The sequence below is a fragment of the Scyliorhinus torazame genome, chromosome 16 (assembly GCF_047496885.1).
Source record: "Scyliorhinus torazame isolate Kashiwa2021f chromosome 16, sScyTor2.1, whole genome shotgun sequence".
Lineage (NCBI taxonomy): Eukaryota > Metazoa > Chordata > Chondrichthyes > Carcharhiniformes > Scyliorhinidae > Scyliorhinus > Scyliorhinus torazame.
The window spans coordinates 75,864,096-75,886,524 of NC_092722.1; positions in this window are offsets into that span (position 1 = coordinate 75,864,096).

The following is a 22,429-nucleotide window of genomic DNA, read 5'->3' on the forward strand; positions in this document are numbered from 1 at the left end:
GAGAGAGTGAACATGAGAGAGAAAGAGAGAGCACGAGAGAGAGAGCGTGCACAGAGAGAGAGTGCACATGAGAGACAGAGAGAGTGCACATGAGAGAGAGAGAGTGCACATGAGAGAGAGAGAGAGTGCACATGAGAGAGAGAGTGCACATGAGAGAGAGAGAGTGCACATGAGAGAGAGAGTGCACATGAGAGAGAGAATGCACATGAAAGAGAATTCACATGAGAGAGAGAGAGTGCCATGAGAGAGAGAGAGTGCACATGAGAGAGAGAGAGAGAGTGCACATGAGAGAGAGCAAGAGAGTGCACATGAGAGAGAGAGAAAGAGAGTGCAGACGAGAGAGAGAGTGCACATGAGAGCGAGAGAGAGAGTGCACATGAGAGAGAGCAAGAGAGTGCACATGAGAGAGAGTGCACATGAGAGAGAGAGAGAGTGCACATGAGAGAGAGTGCACATGAGAGAGAGAGAGAGAGTGTACATGAGAGAGAGAGAGTGCACATGAGAGAGAGAGAGAGAGAGTGCACATGAGAGAGAGAGTGCACATGAAAGAGAGTGCAGATGAGAGAGAGTGCACATGAGAGAGAATGCACATGAGAGAGAGAGAAAGAGAGTGCAGATGAGAGAGAGAGTGCACGAGAGCGAGAGAATGCACATGAGAGAGAGAGTGCACATGAGAGAGAATGCACATGAGAGAGAGAGTGCACGAGAGAGAGAGTGAACATAAGAGAGAAAGAGAGTGCATGAGAGAGAGAGCGTGCAGGGAGAGAGAGAGAGTGCACATGAGAGAGAGTGCACATGAAAGAGAGAGAAAGAGAGTGCAGATGAGAGAGTGAGTGCACATGAGAGAGAGAGAGAGAGTGCACATGAGAGAGAGAGAGAGTACACATGAGAGAGAGAGTGCACATGAGAGAGAGAGAGAGAGTGCACATGAGAGAGAGAGTGCACATGAAAGAGAGTGCAGATGAGAGAGAGTGCACATGAGAGAGAGTGCACATGAGAGAGAGAGAAAGAGAATGCACATGAGAGAGTGCACATGAGAGAGAGAGAGAGTACACATGAGAGAGAGAGTGCACATGAGAGAGAGAGAGAGAGTGCACATGAGAGAGAGAGTGCACATGAAAGAGAGTGCAGATGAGAGAGAGTGCACATGAGAGAGAGTGCACATGAGAGAGAGAGAGAGTGAGTGCACATGTGAGAGAGGGAATGCACGTGAGAGAGAGAGAGTGCACATGAGAGAGCGAGAGTGCACATGAGAGAGAGAGTGCACATGAGAGAGAGAGAGTGCACATGAGAGAGAGAGTGCACGAGAGAGAGAGTGAACATGAGAGAGAAAGAGAGTGCACGAGAGAGAGAGCGTGCACAGAGAGAGAGAGAGTGCACATGAGAGTGAGTGCACATGAGAGAGAGAGAAAGAGAGTGCACATGAGAGAGTGCACATGAGAGAGAGAGAGAGAGTGAGTGAGTGCACATGTGAGAGAGGGAATGCACATGAGAGAGAGAGAGTGCACATGAGAGAGAGAGAGTGCACATGAGAGAGAGAGAGTGCACATGAGAGAGAGAGCGTGCACATGAGAGAGAGAGCGTGCACATGAGAGAGAGAGCGTGCACATGAGAGAGAGAGAGTGCACATGAGAGAGAGAGTGCACGAGAGAGAGAGTGAACATGAGAGAGAAAGAGAGTGCACGAGAGAGAGAGCGTGCACAGAGAGAGAGAGAGTGCACATGAGAGAGAGTGCACATGAGAGAGAGAGAAAGAGAGTGCACATGCGAGAGTGCACATGAGAGAGAGAGAGAGTGAGTACACATGAAAGAGAGAGAAAGGGAGTGCATATGAGAGATAGAGTGCATATGACAGGGAGAGAGGGTGCACGAGAGAGGGAAAGAGAGAGTGCACATGAGAGAAAGAGTGCGTATGAAAGAGAGTGCAGAAGAGAGAGAGAGAATGCACATGAGAGAGAGAGTGCACATGAGAGAGAGAGAATGAGAGTGCAGATGAGAGAGAGAGTGCACATGAGAGAGAGAGAGTGCACATGAGAGAGAGAGAGAGAGAGAGTGCACATGAGAGAGAGAGAGAGAATACACATGAGAGAGAGAGAGTGCACATGAGAGAGAGAGAGAGATTACCCATGAGAGAGAGTGCACGAGAGAGAGAGAATGCACATGTGAGAGAGAGAGTGCACATGAGAGAGAGAGTGCACATGAGTGAGAGAGAGTGCACATGAGAGAGAGAGAGTGCACATGAGAGAGACAGAGTGCACATGAGAGATTGCACATGAGAGAGAGGGATTGCACATGAGAGAGAGAGAGTGCACATGAGAGAGAGAGTGCACGAGTGAGAGGGAAAGAGAGTCCACGAGAGAGAGAGTGCATATGACAGGGAGAGAGGGTGCACGAGAGAGGGAAAGAGAGAGTGCACATGAGAGTGAGAGTGCACATGAGAGAGAGAGAATGAGAGTGCAGATGAGAGAGAGAGTGCACATGAGAGAGAGAGAGTGCACATGAGAGAGAGAGAGAGAGAGTACATATGAGAGAGAGAGTGCACATGAGAGAGAGAGAGAGAATACACATGAGAGAGAGAGTGCACATGTGAGAGAGAGAGTGCACATGAGAGAGAGAGAGTGCACATGAGAGAGAGAGAGTGCACATGAGAGAGAGAGAGTGCACATGAGAGAGAGAGAGTGCACATGAGAGAGACAGAGTGCACATGAGAGAGAGAGTGCACATGAGAGAGAGAGAGTGCACATGAGAGAGAGAGTGCACATGAGAGAGAGAGTGCACATGAGAGAGAGAGAGTGCACATGAGAGAGAGAGAGAGTGCACATGAGAGAGAGAGAGTGCACATGAGAGAGAGAGAGAGTGCACATGAGAGAGAGTGCACATGAGAGAGAGAGAGTGCACATGAGAGAGACAGAGTGCACATGAGAGAGAGTGCACATGAGAGAGAGGGATTGCACATGAGAGAGAGAGAGTGCACATGAGAGAGAGAGTGCACATGAGAGAGAGAGAGTGCACATGAGAGAGATAGAGAGTGCACAAGAGAGAGAGAGAGAGAGTGTACATGAGAGAGAGAGTGCACATGAGAGAGAGAGTGAGTGCACCTGTGAGAGAGAGATAGTGCACATGAGAGAGAGAGAGTGCACACGAGAGAGAGAGAGAGAGTGCACATGAGAGAGAGAGAGAGAGAGTGCACATGAGAGAGAGAGAGTGCACATGAGAGTGAGAGAGAGTGCATATGAGAGAGAGCAAGAGAGTGCACATGAGAGAGAGAGTGCACATGGGAGTGAGAGAGAGTGCACATGAGAGAGAGAGAGAGAGTGCACATGAGAGAGAGAGAGAGAGAGCACATGAGAGAGAGAGAGAGTGCACATGAGAGAGAGAGAGAGAGAGCACATGAGAGAGAGAGAGAGAGTGCACATGAGAGAGAGAGAGAGAGTGCACATGAGAGAGAGAGAGAGAGTGCACATGAGAGAGAGAGAGAGAGCACATGAGAGAGAGAGAGAGTGCACATGAGAGAGAGAGTGCACATGAGAGAGAGAGAGAGAGAGTGCACATGAGAGAGAGAGAGAGTGCACACGAGAGAGAGAGAGAGAGAGCACATGAGAGAGAGAGAGAGTGCACATGAGAGAGAGAGAGAGAGCACATGGGAGTGAGAGAGAGAGAGAGTGCACATGAGAGAGAGAGAGAGTGCACATGAGAGAGAGAGAGAGAGAGAGTGCACATGAGAGAGAGAGAGTGCACATGAGAGAGAGAGTGCACATGAGAGAGAATTCACATGAGAGAGAGTGCCATGAGAGAGAGAGTGAGAGTGCACATGAGAGAGAGAGAGAGAGTGCACATGAGAGAGAGAGAGAGAGTGCACGAGAGAGAGAGTGCACATGAAAGAGAGTGCAGATGAGAGAGAGTGCACATGAGAGAGAGTGCACATGAGAGAGAGAGAGAGTGAGTGCACATGTGAGAGAGGGAATGCACATGAGAGAGAGAGTGCACATGAGAGAGAGAGAGAGTGCACATGAGAGAGAGAGAGAGAGAGTGCACGAGAGAGAGAGTGCACATGAAAGAGAGTGCAGATGAGAGAGAGTGCACATGAGAGAGTGCACATGAGAGAGAGAGTGAGTGCACATGTGAGAGAGGGAATGCACATGAGAGAGAGAGCGTGCACATGAGAGAGAGAGCATGCACATGAGAGAGAGAGCGTGCACATGAGAGAGAGAGAGTGCACATGAGAGAGAGAGAGTGCACATGAGAGAGAGAGTACACGAGAGAGAGAGTGAACATGAGAGAGAAAGAGAGTGCACGAGAGAGAGAGAGTGCACAGAGAGAGAGAGAGTGCACATAAGAGAGAGTGCACATGAGAGAGAGAGAAAGAGAGTGCACATGAGAGAGTGCACATGAGAGAGAGAGAGTGCACATGAGAGAGAGAGAGTGCACATGAGAGAGAGAGAGTGCACATGAGAGAGAGAGAGTACACATGAGAGAGAGAGTGCACATGAGAGAGAGAGAGAGTGCACATGAGAGAGAGAGAGAGTGCACATGAGAGAAAGAATGCACATGAGAGAGAGAGAGTGCACATGAGAGAGAGAGAGTGCACATGAGAGAGAATGCACATGAGAGAGAGAGAGCGCACGAGAGAGAGAGTGAACATGAGAGAGAAAGAGAGAGAGTGCACATGAGAGAGAGAGAGAGCGTGCAGGGAGAGAGAGAGAGTGCACATGAGAGAGAGAGAAAGAGAGTGCAGATGAGAGAGTGAGTGCACATGAGAGAGAGTGCACATGAGAGAGAGAGAGAGTGTACATGAGAGAGAGAGAGAGAGAGTGCACATGAGAGAGAGAGAGAGAGTGCACATGAGAGAGAGAGAGAGAGTGCACATGAGAGAGAGAGGGCAGATGAGAGAGAGAGGGCAGATGAGAGAGAGAGTGCACATGAGAGGGAAAGAGAGTCCACGAGAGAGAGAGAGTGCATATGACAGGGAGAGAGGGCGCACGAGAGAGGGAAAGAGAGCGCACATGAGAGAGAGAGTGCACATGAAAGAGAGAGAGAGAGAGTGCACGAGAGAGAGAGAGAGAGAGTGCACATGAGAGAGAATGCACATGAGAGAGAGAGAGTGCACATGAGAGAGAGTGCACATGTGAGAGAGGGAGAGTGCACGAGAGAGAGTGAGAGAGAGTGCACATGAGAGAGAGAGTGAGTGCACGAGAGAGAATGCACATGAGAGAGAGAGAGAGAGTGCACATGTGAGAGAGGGAGAGTGCACGAGAGAGAGAGAGAGAGAGTGCACATGAGAGAGAGAGAGAGTGCACATGAGAGAGAATGCACGTGAGAGAGAGCGAGAGAGTGCACATGAGAGAGGGAGAGTGCACGAGAGAGAGAGAGAGAGAGAGTGCACATGAGAGAGAGAGAGAGTGCACATGAGAGAGAATGCACGTGAGAGAGAGCGAGAGAGTGCACATGAGAGAGAGAGAGTGCACATGAGAGAGAGAGAGTGCACATGAGAGAGAGAGAGAGAGAGAGTGCACATGAGAGAGAGAGCGAGAGAGTGCACCTGAGAGGGAGAGAGAGAGTGCACATGAGAGAGAGAGAGAGTGCACATGAGAGAAAGAGAGTGCACATGAGAGAGAGAGAGAGTGCACATGAGAGAGTGTGCACATGAGAGAGAGAGAAAGAGAGTGCAGATGAGAGAGAGAGAATGCACATGAGAGAGAGAGTGCACATGAGAGAGAGAGAGAGAGAGAGAGTGCACATGAGAGAGAGAAAGAGAGTGCACATGAGAGAGAATGCACGTGAGAGAGAGCGAGAGAGTGCACATGAGAGAGAGAGAGTGCACATGAGAGAGAGAGAGAGAGAGTGCACATGAGAGAGAGAGAGAGAGAGTGCACATGAAAGAGAGAGAAAGAGAGTGCATATGAGAGAGAGCGAGAGAGTGCACATGAGAGAGAGAGAGTGCACATGAAAGAGAGAGAGAGAGAGTGCACATGAGAGAGAGAGAGTGCACATGAGAGAGAGAGAGAGAGAGTGCACATGAGAGAGAGAGAGAGAGAGTGCACATGAAAGAGAGAGAAAGAGAGTGCATATGAGAGGCCGAGAGAGAGTCTCGCCCGCGCACTCGCTCTCGGCCTCTCTCCCGCGCACTCGCTCTCGGCCTCTCGCCCGCACACTCGCACTTGGCCTCTCGCTCTCGGCCTCTCGCTCCCGGCCTCTCGCTCTCGGCCTCTCGCCCGCGCACTCGCTCTCGGCCTCTCGCTCTCGGCCTCTCGCTCTCGGCCTCTCGCTCTCGGCCTCTCACCCGCGCACTCGCACTCGGCCTCTCGCTCTCAGCCTCTCACCCGCGCTCTCGGCCTCTCGCTCTCGGCCTCTCGCTCTCGGCCTCTCACCCGCGCACTCGCACTCGGCCTCTCGCTCTCGGCCTCTCGCTCTCGGCCTCTCACACGCGCACTCGCACTCGGCCTCTCGCTCTCGGCCTCTCGCCCGCGCACTCGCTCTCGGCCTCTCGCCCACGCACTCGCTCTCGGCCTCTCTCTCTCGGCCTCTCACCCGCGCACTCGCACTCGGCCTCTCGCTCTCGGCCTCTCACACGCGCACTCGCACTCGGCCTCTCGCTCTCGGCCTCTCGCCCGCACTCTCGCACTCGGCCTCTCGCTCTCGGCCTCTCGCCCGCGCACTCGCTCTCGGCCTCTCGCCCGCGCACTCGCTCTCGCTCTCGGCCTCTCGCTCTCGGCCTCTCGCTCTCGGCCTCTCACCCGCGCACTTGCTCTCGGCCTCTCGCCCGCACACTCGCACTCGGCCTCTCGCTCTCGGCCTCTCGCCCGCGCACTCGCTCTCGGCCTCTCGCCCGCGCACTCGCTCTCGGCCTCTCGCTCTCGGCCTCTCACCCGCGCACTCGCTCTCGGCCTCTCGCTCTCGACCTCTCGCCCGCACACTCGCTCTCGGCCTCTCGCCCGCGCACTCGCTCTCGGCCTCTCTCTCTCGGCCTCTCGCTCTCGGCCTCTCGCTCTCGGCGTCTCGCCCGCACACTCGCTCTCGGCCTCTCGCTCTCGGCCGCGCACTCGCTCTCGGCCTCTCGCTCTCGGCCTCTTGCTCTCGGCCTCTCGCCCGCGCACTCGCTCTCGGCCTCTCGCTCTCGGCCTCTCGCCCGCGCACTCGCTCTCGGCCTCTCGCTCTCGGCGTCTCACCCGCGCACTCGCACTCGGCCTCTCGCACTCGGCCTCTCGCTCTCGGCCTCTCGCTCTCGGCCTCTCGCCCGCACACTCGCTCTCGGCCTCTCGCCCGCGCACTCGCACTCGGCCTCTCGCTCTCGGCCTCTCGCTCTCGGCCTCTCGCTCTCGGCCTGTCGCCCGCGCACTCGCACTCGGCCTCTCGCACTCGGCCTCTCGCTCTCGGCCTCTCGCTCTCGGCCTCTCGCTCTCGGCCTGTCGCCCGCGCACTCGCTCTCGGCCTCTCGCTCTCGGCCTCTCGCCCGCACACTCGCTCTCGGCCTCTCGCCCGCGCACTCGTACTCGGCCTCTCGCTCTCGGCCTCTCGCTCTCGGCCTCTCGCACTCGGACTCTCGCTCTCGGCCTCTCGCTCTCGGCCTCTCGCCCGCGCACCCGCTCTCGGCCTCTCGCTCTCGGCCTCTCGCCCGCGCACTCGGCCTCTCGCACTCGGCCTCTCGCACTCGGCCTCTCGCACTCGGCCTCTCGCACTCGGCCTCTCGCTCTCGGCCTCTCGCTCTCGGCCTCTCGCTCTCGGCCTCTCGCCCGCGCACCCGCTCTCGTCCTCTCGCTCTCGGCCTCTCGCCCGCGCTCGTCCTCTCGCTCTCGGCCTCTCGCCCGCGCAGTCGCACTCGGCCTCTCGCACTCGGCCTCTCGCTCTCGGCCTCTCACCCCCGCACCCGCTCTCGGCCTCTCGCTCTCGGCCTCTCGCTCTCGGCCTCTCACCCCCGCACTCGCACTCGGACTCTCGCACTCGGCCTCTCGCCCGCACTCTTGGCCTCTCGCTCTCGGCCACTCGCCCGTGCACTCGCTCTCGGCCTCTCGCTCTTGGCCTCTCGCTCTCGGCCACTCGCCCGTGCACTCGCTCTCGGCCTCTCGCTCTCGGCCTCTCGCTCTCGGCCTCTCACCCCCGCACTCGCACTCGGCCTCTCGCACTCGGCCTCTCGCCCGCACTCTTGGCCTCTCGCTCTCGGCCACTCGCCCGTGCACTCGCTCTCGGCCTCTCGCACTCGGCCTCTCACCCGCGCACTCGCACTCGGCCTCTCGCTCTTGGCCTCTCGCTCTCGGCCACTCGCCCGTGCACTCGCTCTCGGCCTCTCGCTCTCGGCCTCTCGCTCTCGGCCTCTCACCCCCGCACTCGCACTCGGCCTCTCGCACTCGGCCTCTCGCCCGCGCACTCGCACTCGGCCTCTCGCACTCGGCCTCTCGCCCGCACTCTTGGCCTCTCGCTCTCGGCCACTCGCCCGTGCACTCGCTCTCGGCCTCTCGCTCTTGGCCTCTCGCACTCGGCCTCTCACCCGCGCACTCGCTCTCGGCCTCTCGCTCTCGGCCTCTCGCTCTCGGCCTCTCGCTCTCGGCCTCTCGCTCTCGGCCTCTCGCTCTCGGCCTCTCGCCCGCGCACTCGCACTCGGCCTCTCGCACTCGGCCTCTCGCTCTCGGCCTCTCGCTCTCGGCCTCTCGCCCGCGCACCCACTCTCGGCCTCTCGCTCTCGGCCTCTCACCCCCGCACCCGCTCTCGGCCTCTCGCTCTCGGCCTCTCGCCCGCGCACCCGCTCTCGTCCTCTCGCTCTCGGCCTCTCGCCCGCGCAGTCGCACTCGGCCTCTCGCACTCGGCCTCTCGCTCTCGGCCTCTCACCCCCGCACCCGCTCTCGGCCTCTCGCTCTCGGCCTCTCGCTCTCGGCCTCTCACCCCCGCACTCGCACTCGGCCTCTCGCACTCGGCCTCTCGCCCGCGCTCTTGGCCTCTCGCTCTCGGCCACTCGCCCGTGCACTCGCTCTCGGCCTCTCGCCCGCGCGCTCGCTCTCGGCCTCTCGCTCTCGGCCTCTCGCCCGCGCACTCGCACTCGGCCTCTCGCCCGCGCTCTTGGCCTCTCGCTCTCGGCCTCTCGCCCGCGCGCTCGCTCTCGGCCTCTCGCTCTCGGCATCTCGCCCACGCTCTCGCTCTCGGCCTCTCGCCCGCGCGCTCGCTCTCGGCCTCTCGCTCTCGGCCTCTCGCCCGCACACTCGCACTCGGCCTCTCTCTCTCGGCCTCTCGCTCTCGGCCTCTCGCCCGCGCACTCGCACTCGGCCTCTCGCTCTCGGCCTCTCACCCCCGCACCCGCTCTCGGCCTCTCGCTCTCGGCCTCTCGCTCTCGGCCTCTCGCCCGCGCACTCGCACTCGACCTCTCGCTCTCGGCCTCTCCTCTCGGCCTCTCACCCGTGCTTTCGGCCTCTCGCTCTCGGCCTCTCGCCCGCGCTCTTGGCCTCTCGCTCTCGGCCTCTCGCCCGCGCACTCGCTCTCGGCCTCTCGCCCGCGCACTCGCTCTCGGCCTCTCGCTCTCGGCCTCTCGCTCCCGGCCTCTCGCCCGCGCACTCGCTCTTGACCTCTCGCTCTCGGCCTCTCGCCCGCGCACTCGCTCCCTGCCTCTCGCTCTCGGCCCCTCGCCCGCACACTCGCACTCGGCCTCTCTCTCTCGGCCTCTCGCTCTCGGCCTCTCGCCCGTGCACTCGCTCTCGGCCTCTCGCTCTCGGCCTCTCGCTCTCGGCCTCTCACCCCCGCACTCGCACTCGGCCTCTCGCACTCGGCCTCTCGCCCGCACTCTTGGCCTCTCGCTCTCGGCCACTCGCCCGTGCACTCGCTCTCGGCCTCTCGCACTCGGCCTCTCACCCGCGCACTCGCACTCGGCCTCTCGCTCTTGGCCTCTCGCTCTCGGCCACTCGCCCGTGCACTCGCTCTCGGCCTCTCGCTCTCGGCCTCTCGCTCTCGGCGTCTCACACGCGCACCCGCTCTCGGCCTCTCGCTCTCGGCCTCTCGCTCTCGGCCTCTCGCCCGCGCACTCGCACTCGGCCTCTCGCTCTCGGCCTCTCGCCCGCGCACTCGCACTCGACCTCTCGCTCTCGGCCTCTCCTCTCGGCCTCTCACCCGTGCTTTCGGCCTCTCGCTCTCGGCCTCACGCCCGCGCTCTTGGCCTCTCGCTCTCGGCCTCTCGCCCGCGCACTCGCTCTCGGCCTCTCGCCCGCGCACTCGCTCTCGGCCTCTCGCTCTCGGCCTCTCGCTCCCGGCCTCTCGCTCTCGGCCTCTCGCCCGCGCACTCGCTCTCGACCTCTCGCTCTCGGCCTCTCGCCCGCGCACTCGCTCCCTGCCTCTCGCTCTCGGCCTCTCGCCCGCACACTCGCACTCGGCCTCTCTCTCTCGGCCTCTCGCTCTCGGCCTCTCGCCCGTGCACTCGCTCTCGGCCTCTCGCTCTCGGCCTCTCACCCCCGCACTCGCACTCGGCCTCTCGCACTCGGCCTCTCGCCCGCACTCTTGGCCTCTCGCTCTCGGCCACTCGCCCGTGCACTCGCTCTCGGCCTCTCGCTCTTGGCCTCTCGCACTCGGCCTCTCACCCGCGCACTCGCACTCGGCCTCTCGCTCTTGGCCTCTCGCTCTCGGCCACTCGCCCGTGCACTCGCTCTCGGCCTCTCGCTCTCGGCCTCTCGCTCTCGGCGTCTCACACGCGCACCCGCTCTCGGCCTCTCGCTCTCGGCCTCTCGCTCTCGGCCTCTCGCCCGCGCACTCGCACTCGGCCTCTCGCACTCGGCCTCTCGCTCTCGGCCTCTCGCTCTCGGCCTCTCGCCCGCGCACCCACTCTCGGCCTCTCGCTCTCGGCCTCTCACCCCCGCACCCGCTCTCGGCCTCTCGCTCTCGGCCTCTCGCCCGCGCACCCGCTCTCGTCCTCTCGCTCTCGGCCTCTCGCCCGCGCAGTCGCACTCGGCCTCTCGCACTCGGCCTCTCGCCCGCGCTCTTGGCCTCTCGCTCTCGGCCACTCGCCCGTGCACTCGCTCTCGGCCTCTCGCCCGCGCGCTCGCTCTCGGCCTCTCGCTCTCGGCCTCTCGCCCGCGCACTCGGCCTCTCGCCCGCGCTCTTGGCCTCTCGCTCTCGGCCTCTCGCCCGCGCGCTCGCTCTCGGCCTCTCGCTCTCGGCATCTCGCCCACGCTCTCGCTCTCGGCCTCTCGCTCTCGGCCTCTCGCCCGCGCGCTCGCTCTCGGCCTCTCGCTCTCGGCCTCTCGCCCGCACACTCGCACTCGGCCTCTCTCTCTCGGCCTCTCGCCCGCGCACTCGCACTCGGCCTCTCGCTCTCGGCCTCTCACCCCCGCACCCGCTCTCGGCCTCTCGCTCTCGGCCTCTCGCCCGCGCACTCGCACTCGACCTCTCGCTCTCGGCCTCTCCTCTCGGCCTCTCACCCGTGCTTTCGGCCTCTCGCTCTCGGCCTCTCGCCCGCGCTCTTGGCCTCTCGCTCTCGGCCTCTCGCCCGCGCACTCGCTCTCGGCCTCTCTCCCGCGCACTCGCTCTCGGCCTCTCGCCCGCGCACTCGCTCTCGGCCTCTCGCTCTCGGCCTCTCGCTCTCGGCCTCTCGCCCGCGCACTCGCTCTCGACCTCTCGCTCTCGGCCTCTCGCCCGCGCACTCGCTCCCTGCCTCTCGCTCTCGGCCTCTCGCCCGCGCACTCGCTCTCGGCCTCTCGCTCTCGGCCTCTCACCCGCGCACTCGGCCTCTCACCCGCGCACTCGCACTCGGCCTCTCGCTCTCGGCCTCTCGCCCGCGCTCTCGGCCTCTCGCACTCAGCCTCGCGCTCTCGGCCTCTCGCCCGCGTACTCGCTCTCGGCCTCTCGCTCTCGGCCTCTCGCTCTCGGCCTCTCGCCCACGCTCTCGCTCTCGGCCTCTCGCCCGCGCACTCGCTTTCGGCCTCTCGCTCTCGGCCTCTCGCTCTCGGCCTCTCGCTCCCGGCCTCTCGCTCTCGGCCTCTCGCCCGCGCACTCGCTCTCGGCCTCTCGCCCGCGCACTTGCTCCCGGACTCTCGCTCTCGGCCTCTCGCCCGCGCACTCGCTCCCGGCCTCTCGCTCTCGGCCTCTCACCCGCGCACTCGCTCTCGGCCTCTCGCTCTCGGCCTCTCGCCCACGCTCTCGCTCTCGGCCTCTCGCTCTCGGCCTCTCGCCCGCGCACTCGCTCTCGGCCTCTCGCTCTCGGCCTCTCGCTCTCGGCCTCTCGCCCGCGCACTCGCTCTCGGCCTCTCGCCCGCGCACTCGCTCTCGGCCTCTCGCTCTCGGCCTCTCGCCCGCGCACTCGCTCTCGGCCTCTCGCTCTCGGCCTCTCACCCGCGCTCTCGGCCTCTCGCTCTCGGCCTCGCGCTCACGGCCTCGCGCTCTCGCTCTCGGCCTCTCGCCCGCGCACCCGCTCTCGGCCTCTCGCTCTCGGCCTCTCGCCCGCACACTCGCTCTCGGCCTCTCGCTCTCGGCCTCTCACCCGCGCACTCGCACTCGGCCTCTCGCTCTCAGCCTCTCACCCGCGCTCTCGTCCTTTCGCTCTCGGCCTCTCACCCGCGCTCTCGGCCTCTCGCTCTCGGCCTCTCGCTCTCAGCCTCGCGCTCTCGGCCTCTCGCCCGCGCACTCGCTTTCGGCCTCTCGCTCTTGGCCTCTCGCCTGCGCACTCGCTCTCGGCCTCTCGCCCGCGCACTCGCTCTCGGCCTCTCGCTCTCGGCCTGTCCCCGCGCGCTCGCTCTCGGCCTCTCGCTCTCGGCCTCTCACCCGCGCACTTGGCCTCTCGCCCGCGCACTCGCTCTCGGCCTCTCGCTCTCGGCCTCTCGCCCACGCTGTCGCTCTCGGCCTCTCGCTCTCGGCCTCTCGCCCGCGCGCTCGCTCTCGGCCTCTCGCTCTCGGCCTCTCACCCGCGCACTCGCACTCGGCCTTTCGCTCTCGGCCTCTCGCTCTCGGCCTCTCAACCGCGCACTCGCACTCGGCCTCTCGCTCTCGGCCTCTCACCCGCGCACTCGCTCTCGGCCTCTCGCTCTCGGCCTCTCGCCCGCGCACTCGCACTCGGCCTCTCGCACTCGGCCTCTCGCTCTCGGCCTCTCGCTCTCGGCCTCTCGCCCGCGCACCCACTCTCGGCCTCTCGCTCTCGGCCTCTCACCCCCGCACCCGCTCTCGGCCTCTCGCTCTCGGCCTCTCGCCCGCGCACCCGCTCTCGTCCTCTCGCTCTCGGCCTCTCGCCCGCGCAGTCGCACTCGGCCTCTCGCACTCGGCCTCTCGCCCGCGCTCTTGGCCTCTCGCTCTCGGCCACTCGCCCGTGCACTCGCTCTCGGCCTCTCGCCCGCGCGCTCGCTCTCGGCCTCTCGCTCTCGGCCTCTCGCCCGCGCACTCGGCCTCTCGCCCGCGCTCTTGGCCTCTCGCTCTCGGCCTCTCGCCCGCGCGCTCGCTCTCGGCCTCTCGCTCTCGGCATCTCGCCCGCGCTCTCGCTCTCGGCCTCTCGCCCGCGCGCTCGCTCTCGGCCTCTCGCTCTCGGCCTCTCGCCCGCACACTCGCACTCGGCCTCTCTCTCTCGGCCTCTCGCCCGCGCACTCGCACTCGGCCTCTCGCTCTCGGCCTCTCACCCCCGCACCCGCTCTCGGCCTCTCGCTCTCGGCCTCTCGCCCGCGCACTCGCACTCGACCTCTCGCTCTCGGCCTCTCCTCTCGGCCTCTCACCCGTGCTTTCGGCCTCTCGCTCTCGGCCTCTCGCCCGCGCTCTTGGCCTCTCGCTCTCGGCCTCTCGCCCGCGCACTCGCTCTCGGCCTCTCTCCCGCGCACTCGCTCTCGGCCTCTCGCCCGCGCACTCGCTCTCGGCCTCTCGCTCTCGGCCTCTCGCTCTCGGCCTCTCGCCCGCGCACTCGCTCTCGACCTCTCGCTCTCGGCCTCTCGCCCGCGCACTCGCTCCCTGCCTCTCGCTCTCGGCCTCTCGCCCGCGCACTCGCTCTCGGCCTCTCGCTCTCGGCCTCTCACCCGCGCACTCGGCCTCTCACCCGCGCACTCGCACACGGCCTCTCGCTCTCGGCCTCTCGCCCGCGCTCTCGGCCTCTCGCACTCAGCCTCGCGCTCTCGGCCTCTCGCCCGCGTACTCGCTCTCGGCCTCTCGCTCTCGGCCTCTCGCTCTCGGCCTCTCGCCCACGCTCTCGCTCTCGGCCTCTCGCCCGCGCACTCGCTTTCGGCCTCTCGCTCTCGGCCTCTCGCTCTCGGCCTCTCGCTCCCGGCCTCTCGCTCTCGGCCTCTCGCCCGCGCACTCGCTCTCGGCCTCTCGCCCGCGCACTTGCTCCCGGACTCTCGCTCTCGGCCTCTCGCCCGCGCACTCGCTCCCGGCCTCTCGCTCTCGGCCTCTCACCCGCGCACTCGCTCTCGGCCTCTCGCTCTCGGCCTCTCGCCCACGCTCTCGCTCTCGGCCTCTCGCTCTCGGCCTCTCGCCCGCGCACTCGCTCTCGGCCTCTCGCTCTCGGCCTCTCGCTCTCGGCCTCTCGCCCGCGCACTCGCTCTCGGCCTCTCGCCCGCGCACTCGCTCTCGGCCTCTCGCTCTCGGCCTCTCGCCCGCGCACTCGCTCTCGGCCTCTCGCTCTCGGCCTCTCACCCGCGCTCTCGGCCTCTCGCTCTCGGCCTCGCGCTCACGGCCTCGCGCTCTCGCTCTCGGCCTCTCGCCCGCGCACCCGCTCTCGGCCTCTCGCTCTCGGCCTCTCGCCCGCACACTCGCTCTCGGCCTCTCGCTCTCGGCCTCTCACCCGCGCACTCGCACTCGGCCTCTCGCTCTCAGCCTCTCACCCGCGCTCTCGTCCTTTCGCTCTCGGCCTCTCACCCGCGCTCTCGGCCTCTCGCTCTCGGCCTCTCGCTCTCAGCCTCGCGCTCTCGGCCTCTCGCCCGCGCACTCGCTTTCGGCCTCTCGCTCTTGGCCTCTCGCCTGCGCACTCGCTCTCGGCCTCTCGCCCGCGCACTCGCTCTCGGCCTCTCGCTCTCGGCCTGTCCCCGCGCGCTCGCTCTCGGCCTCTCGCTCTCGGCCTCTCACCCGCGCACTTGGCCTCTCGCCCGCGCACTCGCTCTCGGCCTCTCGCTCTCGGCCTCTCGCCCACGCTCTCGCTCTCGGCCTCTCGCTCTCGGCCTCTCGCCCGCGCGCTCGCTCTCGGCCTCTCGCTCTCGGCCTCTCACCCGCGCACTCGCACTCGGCCTTTCGCTCTCGGCCTCTCGCTCTCGGCCTCTCAACCGCGCACTCGCACTCGGCCTCTCGCTCTCGGCCTCTCACCCGCGCACTCGCTCTCGGCCGCTCGTTCTCGGCCTCTCGCCCGCGCACTCGCACTCGGCCTCTCGCTCTCGGCCTCTCCTCTCGGCCTCTCACCCGTGCTTTCGGCCTCTCGCTCTCGGCCTCTCGCCCGCGCTCTTGGCCTCTCGCTCTCGGCCTCTCGCCCGCGCACTCGCTCTCGGCCTCTCTCCCGCGCACTCGCTCTCGGCCTCTCGCCCGCGCACTCGCTCTCGGCCTCTTGGCCTCTCGCTCTCGGCCTCTCGCTCCCGGCCTCTCGCCCGCGCACTCGCTCTCGGCCTCTCGCTCTCGCTCTCGGCCTCTCGCCCGCGCACTCGCTCCCGGCCTCTCGCCCGCGCACTCGCTCTCGGCCTCTCGCTCTCGGCCTCTCACCCGCGCACTCGCACTCGGCCTCTCGCTCTCGGCCTCTCGCTCTCGGCCTCTCGCCCGCGCACTCGCTCTCGGCCTCTCACCCGCGCTCTCGGCCTCTCGCTCTCGGCCTCTCGCACTCAGCCTCGCGCTCTCGGCCTCTCGCCCGCGTACTCGCTCTCGGCCTCTCGCTCTCGGCCTCTCGCCCGCGCACTCGCTCTCGGCCACTCGCTCTCGGCCTCTCGCTCTCGGCCTCTCGCTCTCGGCCTCTCGCTCCCGGCCTCTCGCTCCCTGCCTCTTGCCCGTGCACTCGCTCTCGGCCTCTCGCTCTCGGCCTCTCGCCCGCGCACTCGCTCCCGGACTCTCGCTCTCGGCCTCTCGCCCGCGCACTCGCTCCCGGACTCTCGCTCCCGGACTCTCGCTCTCGGCCTCTCGCTCTCGGCCTCTCGCTCTCGGCCCCTCGCCCACGCTCTCGCTCTCGGCCTCTCGCTCTCGGCCTCTCGCCCGCGCACCCGCTCTCGGCCTCTCGCTCACGGCCTCTCGCTCTCGGGCTCTCACCCGCGCACCCGCTCTCGGCCTCTCGCTCTCGGCCTCTCGGCCTCTCGCTCTCGGCCTCTCGGCCTCTCGCTCTTGGCCTCTCGCTCTCGGCCTCTCGCTCTCAGCCTCGCGCTCTCGCTCTCGGCCTCTCGGCCTCTCGCCCACGCTCTCGCTCTCGGCCTCTCGCCCGCGCACCCGCTCTCGGCCTCTCGCTCTCGGCCTCTCGCCCGCACACTCGCTCTCGGCCTCTCGCTCTCGGCCTCTCACCCGCGCTCTCGGCCTCTCGCTCTCGGCATCTCACCCGCGCTCTCGGCCTCTCGCTCTCGGCCTCTCACCCGTGCTCTCGGCCTCTCGCTCTCGGCCTCTCGCTCGCGCACTCGCTTTCGGCCTCTCGCTCTTGGCCTCTCGCCTGCGCACTCGCTCTCGGCCTCTCGCCCGCGCACTCGCTCTAGGCCTCTCGCTCTCAGCCTCTCACCCGCGCTCTCGGCCTCTCGCTCTCGGCCTCTCACCCGCGCTCTCGGCCTCTCGCTCTCGGCCTCTCGCTCTCAGCCTCGCGCTCTCGGCCTCTCGCCCGCGCACTCGCTTTCGGCCTCTCGGTCTTGGCCTCTCGCCTGCGCACTCGCTCTCGGCCTCTCGCCCGCGCACTCGCTCTCGGCCTCTCGCTCTCGGCCTCTCGCCCGTGCACTCGCTCTCGGCCTCTCGCTCTCGGCCTCTCGCTCTCGGCCTCTCGCTCTCGGCCTCTCGCCCGCGCACTTGCTCTCGGCCTCTCGCTCTCGGTCTCTCGCCCGCGCACTCGCACTCGGCCTCTCGCACTCGGCCTCTCGCTCTCGGCCTCTCACCCGCGCACTCGCACTCGGCCTCTCGCTCTCAGCCTCTCACCCGCGCTCTCGTCCTTTCGCTCTCGGCCTCTCACCCGCGCTCTCGGCCTCTCGCTCTCGGCCTCTCGCTCTCAGCCTCGCGCTCTCGGCCTCTCGCCCGCGCACTCGCTTTCGGCCTCTCGCTCTTGGCCTCTCGCCTGCGCACTCGCTCTCGGCCTCTCGCCCGGGCACTCGCTCTCGGCCTCTCGCTCTCGGCCTGTCCCCGCGCGCTCGCTCTCGGCCTCTCGCTCTCGGCCTCTCACCCGCGCACTCGGCCTCTCGCCCGCGCACTCGCTCTCGGCCTCTCGCTCTCGGCCTCTCGCCCACGCTCTCGCTCTCGGCCTCTCGCTCTCGGCCTCTCGCCCGCGCGCTCGCTCTCGGCCTCTCGCTCTCGGCCTCTCACCCGCGCACTCGCACTCGGCCTTTCGCTCTCGGCCTCTCACCCGCGCACTCGCACTCGGCCTCTCGCTCTCGGCCTCTCACCCGCGCACTCGCTCTCGGCCTCTCGCCCGCGCACTCGCACTCGGCCTCTCGCTCTCGGCCTCTCCTCTCGGCCTCTCACCCGTGCTTTCGGCCTCTCGCTCTCGGCCTCTCGCCCGCGCTCTTGGCCTCTCGCTCTCGGCCTCTCGCCCGCGCACTCGCTCTCGGCCTCTCTCCCGCGCACTCGCTCTCGGCCTCTCGCCCGCGCACTCGCTCTCGGCCTCTCGCTCTCGGCCTCTCGCTCCCGGCCTCTCGCCCGCGCACTCGCTCTCGGCCTCTCGCTCTCGCTCTCGGCCTCTCGCCCGCGCACTCGCTCCCGGCCTCTCGCCCGCGCACTCGCTCTCGGCCTCTCGCTCTCGGCCTCTCACCCGCGCACTCGGCCTCTCACCCGCGCACTCGCACTCGGCCTCTCGCTCTCGGCCTCTCGCTCTCGGCCTCTCGCACTCAGCCTCGCGCTCTCGGCCTCTCGCCCGCGTACTCGCTCTCGGCCTCTCGCTCTCGGCCTCTCGCCCGCGCACTCGCTCTCGGCCACTCGCTCTCGGCCTCTCGCTCTCGGCCTCTCGCTCTCGGCCTCTCGCTCCCGGCCTCTCGCTCCCGGCCTCTTGCCCGCGCACTCGCTCTCGGCCTCTCGCTCTCGGCCTCTCGGCCTCTCGCCCGCGCTCTTGGCCTCTCGCTCTCGGCCTCTCGCCCGCGCACTCGCTCTCGGCCTTTCTCCCGCGCACTCGCTCTCGGCCTCTCGCCCGCGCACTCGCTCTCGGCCTCTTGGCCTCTCGCTCTCGGCCTCTCGCTCCCGGCCTCTCGCCCGCGCACTCGCTCTCGGCCTCTCGCCCGCGCACTCGCTCCCGGCCTCTCGCCCGCGCACTCGCTCTCGGCCTCTCGCTCTCGGCCTCTCACCCGCGCACTCGCACTCGGCCTCTCGCACTCGGCCTCTCGCTCTCGGCCTCTCGCCCGCGCACTCGCTCTCGGCCTCTCACCCGCGCTCTCGGCCTCTCGCTCTCGGCCTCTCGCACTCAGCCTCGCGCTCTCGGCCTCTCGCCCGCGTACTCGCTCTCGGCCTCTCGCTCTCGGCCTCTCGCCCGCGCACTCGCTCTCGGCCACTCGCTCTCGGCCTCTCGCTCTCGGCCTCTCGCTCTCGGCCTCTCGCTCCCGGCCTCTCGCTCCCGGCCTCTTGCCCGTGCACTCGCTCTCGGCCTCTCGCTCTCGGCCTCTCGCCCGCGCACTCGCTCCCGGACTCTCGCTCTCGGCCTCTCGCCCGCGCACTCGCTCCCGGACTCTCGCTCCCGGACTCTCGCTCTCGGCCTCTCGCTCTCGGCCTCTCGCTCTCGGCCCCTCGCCCACGCTCTCGCTCTCGGCCTCTCGCTCTCGGCCTCTCGCCCGCGCACCCGCTCTCGGCCTCTCGCTCACGGCCTCTCGCTCTCGGGCTCTCACCCGCGCACCCGCTCTCGGCCTCTCGCTCTCGGCCTCTCGGCCTCTCGCTCTCGGCCTCTCGGCCTCTCGCTCTTGGCCTCTCGCTCTCGGCCTCTCGCTCTCAGCCTCGCGCTCTCGCTCTCGGCCTCTCGCCCACGCTCTCGCTCTCGGCCTCTCGCCCGCGCACCCGCTCTCGGCCTCTCGCTCTCGGCCTCTCGCCCGCACACTCGCTCTCGGCCTCTCGCTCTCGGCCTCTCACCCGCGCTCTCGGCCTCTCGCTCTCGGCCTCTCACCCGCGCTCTCGGCCTCTCGCTCTCGGCCTCTCACCCGTGCTCTCGGCCTCTCGCTCTCGGCCTCTCGCTCGCGCACTCGCTTTCGGCCTCTCGCTCTTGGCCTCTCGCCTGCGCACTCGCTCTCGGCCTCTCGCCCGCGCACTCGCTCTAGGCCTCTCGCTCTCAGCCTCTCACCCGCGCTCTCGGCCTCTCGCTCTCGGCCTCTCACCCGCGCTCTCGGCCTCTCGCTCTCGGCCTCTCGCTCTCAGCCTCGCGCTCTCGGCCTCTCGCCCGCGCACTCGCTTTCGGCCTCTCGGTCTTGGCCTCTCGCCTGCGCACTCGCTCTCGGCCTCTCGCCCGCGCACTCGCTCTCGGCCTCTCGCTCTCGGCCTCTCGCCCGTGCACTCGCTCTCGGCCTCTCGCTCTCGGCCTCTCGCTCTCGGCCTCTCGCTCTCGGCCTCTCGCCCGCGCACTTGCTCTCGGCCTCTCGCTCTCGGTCTCTCGCCCGCGCACTCGCACTCGGCCTCTCGCACTCGGCCTCTCGCTCTCGGCCTCTCACCCGCGCACTCGCACTCGGCCTCTCGCTCTCAGCCTCTCACCCGCGCTCTCGTCCTTTCGCTCTCGGCCTCTCACCCGCGCTCTCGGCCTCTCGCTCTCGGCCTCTCGCTCTCAGCCTCGCGCTCTCGGCCTCTCGCCCGCGCACTCGCTTTCGGCCTCTCGCTCTTGGCCTCTCGCCTGCGCACTCGCTCTCGGCCTCTCGCCCGGGCACTCGCTCTCGGCCTCTCGCTCTCGGCCTGTCCCCGCGCGCTCGCTCTCGGCCTCTCGCTCTCGGCCTCTCACCCGCGCACTCGGCCTCTCGCCCGCGCACTCGCTCTCGGCCTCTCGCTCTCGGCCTCTCGCCCACGCTCTCGCTCTCGGCCTCTCGCTCTCGGCCTCTCGCCCGCGCGCTCGCTCTCGGCCTCTCGCTCTCGGCCTCTCACCCGCGCACTCGCACTCGGCCTTTCGCTCTCGGCCTCTCACCCGCGCACTCGCACTCGGCCTCTCGCTCTCGGCCTCTCACCCGCGCACTCGCTCTCGGCCTCTCGCCCGCGCACTCGCACTCGGCCTCTCGCTCTCGGCCTCTCCTCTCGGCCTCTCACCCGTGCTTTCGGCCTCTCGCTCTCGGCCTCTCGCCCGCGCTCTTGGCCTCTCGCTCTCGGCCTCTCGCCCGCGCACTCGCTCTCGGCCTCTCTCCCGCGCACTCGCTCTCGGCCTCTCGCCCGCGCACTCGCTCTCGGCCTCTCGCTCTCGGCCTCTCGCTCCCGGCCTCTCGCCCGCGCACTCGCTCTCGGCCTCTCGCTCTCGCTCTCGGCCTCTCGCCCGCGCACTCGCTCCCGGCCTCTCGCCCGCGCACTCGCTCTCGGCCTCTCGCTCTCGGCCTCTCACCCGCGCACTCGGCCTCTCACCCGCGCACTCGCACTCGGCCTCTCGCTCTCGGCCTCTCGCACTCGGCCTCTCGCTCTCGGCCTCTCGCCCGCGCACTCGCTCTCGGCCTCTCACCCGCGCTCTCGGCCTCTCGCTCTCGGCCTCTCGCACTCAGCCTCGCGCTCTCGGCCTCTCGCCCGCGTACTCGCTCTCGGCCTCTCGCTCTCGGCCTCTCGCCCGCGCACTCGCTCTCGGCCACTCGCTCTCGGCCTCTCGCTCTCGGCCTCTCGCTCTCGGCCTCTCGCTCCCGGCCTCTCGCTCCCGGCCTCTTGCCCGTGCACTCGCTCTCGGCCTCTCGCTCTCGGCCTCTCGCCCGCGCACTCGCTCCCGGACTCTCGCTCTCGGCCTCTCGCCCGCGCACTCGCTCCCGGACTCTCGCTCCCGGACTCTCGCTCTCGGCCTCTCGCTCTCGGCCTCTCGCTCTCGGCCCCTCGCCCACGCTCTCGCTCTCGGCCTCTCGCTCTCGGCCTCTCGCCCGCGCACCCGCTCTCGGCCTCTCGCTCACGGCCTCTCGCTCTCGGGCTCTCACCCGCGCACCCGCTCTCGGCCTCTCGCTCTCGGCCTCTCGGCCTCTCGCTCTCGGCCTCTCGGCCTCTCGCTCTTGGCCTCTCGCTCTCGGCCTCTCGCTCTCAGCCTCGCGCTCTCGCTCTCGGCCTCTCGGCCTCTCGCCCACGCTCTCGCTCTCGGCCTCTCGCCCGCGCACCCGCTCTCGGCCTCTCGCTCTCGGCCTCTCGCCCGCACACTCGCTCTCGGCCTCTCGCTCTCGGCCTCTCACCCGCGCTCTCGGCCTCTCGCTCTCGGCCTCTCACCCGCGCTCTCGGCCTCTCGCTCTCGGCCTCTCACCCGTGCTCTCGGCCTCTCGCTCTCGGCCTCTCGCTCGCGCACTCGCTTTCGGCCTCTCGCTCTTGGCCTCTCGCCTGCGCACTCTCTCTCGGCCTCTCGCCCGCGCACTCGCTCTAGGCCTCTCGCTCTCAGCCTCTCACCCGCGCTCTCGGCCTCTCGCTCTCGGCCTCTCACCCGCGCTCTCGGCCTCTCGCTCTCGGCCTCTCGCTCTCAGCCTCGCGCTCTCGGCCTCTCGCCCGCGCACTCGCTTTCGGCCTCTCGGTCTTGGCCTCTCGCCTGCGCACTCGCTCTCGGCCTCTCGCCCGCGCACTCGCTCTCGGCCTCTCGCTCTCGGCCTCTCGCCCGTGCACTCGCTCTCGGCCTCTCGCTCTCGGCCTCTCGCTCTCGGCCTCTCGCTCTCGGCCTCTCGCCCGCGCACTTGCTCTCGGCCTCTCGCTCTCGGTCTCTCGCCCGCGCACTCGCACTCGGCCTCTCGCACTCGGCCTCTCGCTCTCGGCCACTCACCCGCGCACTCGCACTCGGCCTCTCGCTCTCAGCCTCTCACCCGCGCTCTCGTCCTTTCGCTCTCGGCCTCTCACCCGCGCTCTCGGCCTCTCGCTCTCGGCCTCTCGCTCTCAGCCTCGCGCTCTCGGCCTCTCGCCCGCGCACTCGCTTTCGGCCTCTCGCTCTTGGCCTCTCGCCTGCGCACTCGCTCTCGGCCTCTCGCCCGGGCACTCGCTCTCGGCCTCTCGCTCTCGGCCTGTCCCCGCGCGCTCGCTCTCGGCCTCTCGCTCTCGGCCTCTCACCCGCGCACTCGGCCTCTCGCCCGCGCACTCGCTTTCGGCCTCTCGCTCTCGGCCTCTCGCCCACGCTCTCGCTCTCGGCCTCTCGCTCTCGGCCTCTCGCCCGCGCGCTCGCTCTCGGCCTCTCGCTCTCGGCCTCTCACCCGCGCACTCGCACTCGGCCTCTCGCTCTCGGCCTCTCACCCGCGCAC